This window comes from Somniosus microcephalus, chromosome 10 (genome assembly GCF_052327205.1).
Source record: "Somniosus microcephalus isolate GS21.2 chromosome 10, FLI_Smic_1.0, whole genome shotgun sequence".
Classification (NCBI taxonomy): Eukaryota; Metazoa; Chordata; class Chondrichthyes; order Squaliformes; family Somniosidae; genus Somniosus; species Somniosus microcephalus.
In genome coordinates, this window is record NC_140996.1 from 152427126 (window position 1) to 152432099 (window position 4974).

The 4974-nt window shown below is 34.7% G+C and overlaps 1 long non-coding RNA gene across 1 annotated transcript; it reads right to left on the bottom strand.

The window, feature by feature from the left end:
- Positions 1-2275: 2275 nt before the first annotated feature.
- Positions 2276-4662, bottom strand: LOC147111766 (uncharacterized). The gene is made up of 2 exons (XR_015079743.1): positions 4263-4662; positions 2276-2671 (listed from the first exon to the last, which is right to left on the bottom strand). It is a non-coding gene; the product is annotated as an uncharacterized LOC147111766 (long non-coding RNA).
- Positions 4663-4974: the final 312 nt, after the last annotated feature.

Below are 4974 nucleotides of genomic sequence, written 5' to 3' on the forward strand. Positions count from 1 at the left end.
TATTTAATAAAACAAAAACAAAGCCGAATGTTCTAGATATTTAATACACAATGCTTCCATGCGAGTGATAACAAATTAGTTTTGAGCACAAGATTTCTCTGGCACTTACTCCAGCTGCCTGTTTTGTCTCTGTATGAATGCCATGAACACATGTTGCCCTAAGGTCTGTAACTGAGCTGTGCTTGGCCTTTTTTTCCCTCCAACCTTGGTCTTGTTGAAAGGATGATATGTGTTGTGCAGTGCACATGGCAGAGAGAATCCCTTCCTGGTGAGGGTATCAGAGCATGGGAAAACAAAATCCTATAGTTCCTTTTGCCCTTGTTCCACCCCATTTCACCCTGTACACCAACCGTGCATGGCCACTTGTCACTGACCCCTGCCTTGTCCCATTTTCTTTCACCCTTTGAGGTTGCACATGTGTGACAGCACTGAGTGACATCGTGTTCTGAAACTGATTGTACAACTTTGTCCAGCACAAACCATGCATAAACTTGACTGGCTACGTGCAGAGCCAGCGCAGAGTGTGGAGAAAATGCCTTTGGAGGTGGCCAGGAATGGGGCAGGGTCCCTGACAGACCTCATTGTGCTCGTATCTGACTGCAGAATCACTGGAGTAGAAATGAGGAATAGCGACTGAGAACAGAGTCCAAAAGAGATTGGTTTGATAAATCTGCTGCGATTCAACTGTTAACATTTTTCCCCAAAACTTTAAACTGTTACCTTACTATAGCTAGACACACTTTTTCTGGGATAAAATCAAGATTTTATTTCTGGAGCTGTAAAGCCTGACAAAGACCTATAGTTGTATGAGCAAAAACTGAGCACTTTACCATGACATTGAATAGTAAATTGCATTTGTTGCCTGCTCTTTAGCCCTGTCAACCTAAAATAGAAGTTACGCATAAAAAAGGCAATTTATTTGTCTTTTCCTTCCTGTTAAAATATATGCCAGCAGTACATTTAGGTTTGGAAGTTTGAGGAAAGATAATTTACCTAGTGACTTTTGGTTAAAAAGTTGGTGTAAAATGACTATTCCAGTATGTATAACTATCAATGTACGAACTACAATGCCACGTGAACAAAATGTGCACCTGCACCAACCTGTAAACCAATGTATCATTCTGCAAAAAGAAGTGTTTTTTTTAAATTTAACTCAATTCAAAGTGCTAGCAAGGACTTCAAATGAACAATTGTAGGGATTGAAATCGTACTCTGCAACATTGGTAACAAACACATTGATACACTTGTGTGAAATTTGTCTCTTGCTATTTTAACCAGTTTACTTATAAATTAGCAAACAGATAAATTTCATACAAACAAGTTTGCCATTTCAGCTACATATTATCCAAAAAGTACTGCTTATCCTTGGCAACTCTCAAAATATGAACATAATTTTGCTCCTACAACATCTATATATAACTTTTAATACTGAATATTATAGAATAATCCCCAATTCAAAGAACTTTCTTCATAAAACAAAATAAATTAATTTTTATAGCAGAAAAGTTTCAAAAGTCTCCAAAGGGTTACTGTTTTAAATCTTTTACCATATTCCTCAATGTTTTATGTTAAGACACACTTGGATGTGTTTATAGAGGATCCTGTCGGTCATTCTGCAGTGAAGTGTATTCAGTCAGCCAGCTCTGGTCATTTCACAGATTTTCCATTATTGTGTTCTGTATCGCTCTGATGCGAGAAATCATCAAAGTAAATAAAGATGCTGAATTAAAATATCATATCTGTACTGGAAATGACAAACAATTATGTCTAAAATGCATCATTAACACAGACTATTAAATGCTCTATCTACCCATAATTGATTTTTTTGTCATTAGCCACCTCTTTAACTGAGAACCATTCAAGCAGATTAAGATAAATAATTTGAGAATAACTACAAGAACATTGGAAGAAAAATGAACTTCCACCACATAATTACCACGAGCTTCACTACAAGCGATAACCTTGTAACTGCTATTCTATAAACCTTGTGGTGCAATATCATCCATGGGCTTAAATGAGACAGGTTTGTAACTTGCTCACTGAAAGCACTCTGCTAAATATTGCTGGGCCACTAGAAGCTTATAACTTCAAATGCCAAAGGAGGGAATTAAAGTTGATAAAATAATCTGAAGGTTTGAGTAACATATGTAAATCAATTGGTCTTCATTCAAGCAGTTTATGATCTCTCCTGAAAGCTTCGGGCTTTCTGCAACTTAACCTAAGGTGAATTTGTATAGAAATACACAAATATTATATCCATAACAACAACAACAACTTGTATTTATATAGTGCCTTTAACGTAGTAAAACGTTCCAAGGCGCTGCACAGGAGTATTTTAAGACAAAAATGCACATGTTTATACAATGAGTAGGTATTTTAACATTAAATCTCCATGATATCTTAATAAGGATGTGATCAATAATAAGATTTCACTTATGATAAATAACTTTTTACCTCCACTTTCATGAATTGCTCCAGTTTCATTTAATTTAACCTTATTCAATAACTCACATTACGTTTCTTCTAAATACATTTATCATAATGCGATAACAGTCAACCCCTCTCCTCCAAAAACATAATTAGCAATAAAACAAGCTCATACAATTAATGCATTAATGGTATCATTCACGTTGGCATGTAGAGATCAAAAAAACCTGCAAATGCTGGAAATCTGAAATAAAAACAGAAAAATATGCAGTAAATATACAGCAGTCCACTAGCATCTGGAAAAAGAAAAGATGGTTTAACGTTTCAAGTCTAGATCCAATTCTGACTAAGCTGCTACACCTGAAATTTTCTCCTTCGGTTGTTGACTGGCTGTGAATTTCCAGCATTTTCTGTTCTTATCAGTGATATCATTAACATTAAACATGTGTGAATTACATTATAACTCACTTATAACTACATCACTCATGAGTTGTAGGTCACTAAATGACAGTACACGTGCAAGATTCTGCACATATACTGCTGTACGTGCATACACACATCTGAAGTTACTCAATGCATAACTCTGGATATAGAATTAATCCCACAAGGAAAGAGGCCTGCCTAACTCACTGACATCAGCACACAAGTGACTTGTGAAGGTCCTGCTGAAAAGGAGGCTGTACATTCAGCAGCTTACCATTAAGTATTTTTTTCATATGAAAATGATGCCGTTAGCGGAAACATGATGTTTTATTTTATTAGTAAATTCAAACTTAACTTGCTCTGGCCTATTGTAAATATAGAGGGTTCCATTATGCTTCCCATGTCCTTATGCAAAGCGGCTTTTAACCCTTTTCAGATGATTTTGTCTGCCATTGTGAAACTCGAAATAGCAATGCTTGAAGTTAAAAATTGTCAGATATGTCTCCGGTAACCATATTCTTTTATAATTTGTTAATGGAGCCAATTGAATTTCTTCCTTTTGTGATTTATTTGTTGTGCCAAATGTATAGAATATATAGTATGATATATTTCATGATTCATGGAACACATATTACAAGATTATTGTTTATAATAATAAAAATGCCAAAATTAGAAAGGTGTAAATTAATTTTACCACTGCTGTTGCTGCTAACTACCAGCAATAGGGACAAAATGCTGCCTCCAAAAGATTTGTGGAAATGGAAATTTAGTGTATTATTGAGACAAATGATTCAAATTACTGGTTCTGGAGCTTTGATTGCAGTAGTTCTGAGTGGAACATGAGAAATTAGTGTCGATAACCACACCTGCATAAATTATGCAAATGAATTTCATTGACTAGCAGAAATGTTTCAATGATTTGTATAAATGCATTTTAACCTAGTAATAAACATTTTCAATGAAAATGATAGATGTGCCTTTCTATTTTAACATGAAAGAGTGATGTATGCATTTTAAAATGTAATAGTGTTTAATCTAACATAAACTTGACTTAATTTTTTTTCTTTTTTTTCTGCATGAATAGCTAATTTATTACCTCAGGTCTTACCTGCACGTTAGAATATTGTAATGGACAATTGCTGTAAATCTTAACATGTTATTATAATGGGTTTAATTAGAATGTTAACTTAACTATTACTAGTCTATGACCATAGGTGTTAGCACCATTTTATTATTAAACTGCTCTGTATTTTTACAAGTGGCAAAGATAGATATGAGTAATATAAATTTAATTAAATATCATCAAACACATATTACAATGAATATCCATGGCAAACAGTCTCATAGCATTTCTTATGAAACTTGTGATTACCAAATATCCTTCAGATTTTAACTCCTTTAAATAAATATACCTGAACTGTATAAGAACAATTCACCATCTCAGAAGGTTTTAAGGTGTAGATAGGTTCCGGAAAAATATTACATTATTTAGTTTGTTTGAACTCACTTTATCTGCAAACGTAAAAGAAAAATACAGTAAAAATGCATGAAACCAAATTAACTGCAAAATCACGACCATGCCTAGAATATAATCATTCCTAGGTTAACTTACTCACTACTAAAGATGCTTTTTGGCATAATTCCCACTGCGGTTCCTGGTCCCATGTAGATGCCAGATGGCATCTTTATTGCAGCTGTACAGAGTGGAAGTAGACTGCAGCAAGTCCCATCACATTGGCAGTGTATAGTGAATCTTTTATAAAAACTTCACGAGCTAGACTTCACAGGCTAGGTGGCACAGTTGGCTGAGGTTAAAACGTTTCTCGGAGTCATTGGCCATTATATAACCTCTGCTTTGACTCCAGCACAGGCAAGGAAATAAAAGTCACTGAGGGCATTGAAATTCAAAAGTAAACTTTTGCATTACATTTATAGTAGAGAGCTTTTTTTTTTGAAAGTGCTTCTGCATGTTTACAGTTTAACTCTCCAATAGTAAATCCACTCTGCTGATATATGCATTTCAAAAAAAGAAAGCATTTATATAGCGCCTTTCAAGACCACTGGACATCCCAAAGCGCTTTGCAGCCAATGAAGCACTTTTTGAAGTGTAGTCACTGTTGTAAT